The following is a 1,074-nucleotide window of genomic DNA, read 5'->3' as shown; positions in this document are numbered from 1 at the left end:
GCCTTGTGCATTCAGGTCCATAGGCTATTCTTGCCTCGGCCCTTTTTAAAGATTAATCAGTATTGATAATGCATTAATGTTCCTCTACTGAAAAAGTGCTGCTGAAGGTAAAAGGCTTAGTGATGTTTGGACCTTTGGGTTTTGCTGATGTCTGTGAGCTTTAATAATTGAGATCCATTATAATGTCTGAAGTCAAATTCACAGCTTCATTCTCATTTTCATTCTAACCAGGCTACTATATTAAATATTGATGGCCCCTGAAAATGCACCCATATTGTTATAGGACATGATGAACGAGCTGTGATGGCCGAGAGGTTAAGGCGTTGGACTCGAAATCCAATGGGGTTTCCCCGCGCAGGTTCGAATCCTGCTCACAGCGACCTGACTCTTTGATGAATGCACGGGTGGGAAGGGTGTCTTATTGGTCTGCGATGCAATCAGTGCAAGTGTTTCCATTACAAAAGAGATGTAACCAAATGTGGTTTCAATTATTCAATCACAAAACGGTTTCAACCTTTTTTAAACTTGTATTTAGCACTGACCAATGCAACCCGATCTCACGACCAAGTCGTACGAATTCGACGAATGATTAAAAAGTGGCTAATTCGTAACAATTCATACGACCTCAATCATACGAATTAATACGATTTTGCTAAATCATACATATTTGACGAATTGGCCAATTCGTATGAATTCGTACGAATGACCTACCCCTTACCCCGCCCCTAAACCTAACCATCACGTGGGTTTAGACAAATCGTACGTATTAGTACGAGTGAGGTCGTACGAAGTAGTACGAATTAGCCACTTTTTAATCATGCGTCGAATTCGTACGAATTGGTCGTGAGATAGTGTTGGACCAATGTCAAGTCAAGTCAAGTCACCTTGATTTATATAGCGCTTTTTACAATGCACATTGTATCAAAGCAGCTTCATTTAGATAACATGAAAATAATACAAAACAGACCAATAAAATAATTGTGATTGGCTTGTCACAAACACATCTTTAGACAATGGCAACATTGCTACTGTGTCTGTGTGTGTGTATGTATGTGTTTGTTATATTACTTTAAA

At 39.2% G+C, this 1,074-nt stretch overlaps 1 non-coding gene across 1 annotated transcript; it reads left to right on the top strand.

Moving 5' to 3' along the window:
• Positions 1-297: 297 nt before the first annotated feature.
• trnas-cga (transfer RNA serine (anticodon CGA)) lies at positions 298-379 on the top strand. The gene has a single exon. It is a non-coding gene; the product is annotated as a tRNA-Ser (tRNA).
• Positions 380-1,074: the final 695 nt, after the last annotated feature.

This window comes from Pimephales promelas, chromosome 9 (assembly GCF_988280905.1).
Source record: "Pimephales promelas chromosome 9, fPimPro1.hap1.1, whole genome shotgun sequence".
NCBI classification, from domain to species: domain Eukaryota; kingdom Metazoa; phylum Chordata; class Actinopteri; order Cypriniformes; family Leuciscidae; genus Pimephales; species Pimephales promelas.
The sequence above is the reverse complement of the archived record's forward strand: the minus strand, read 5'-3'. Positions and strand labels throughout refer to the sequence as shown.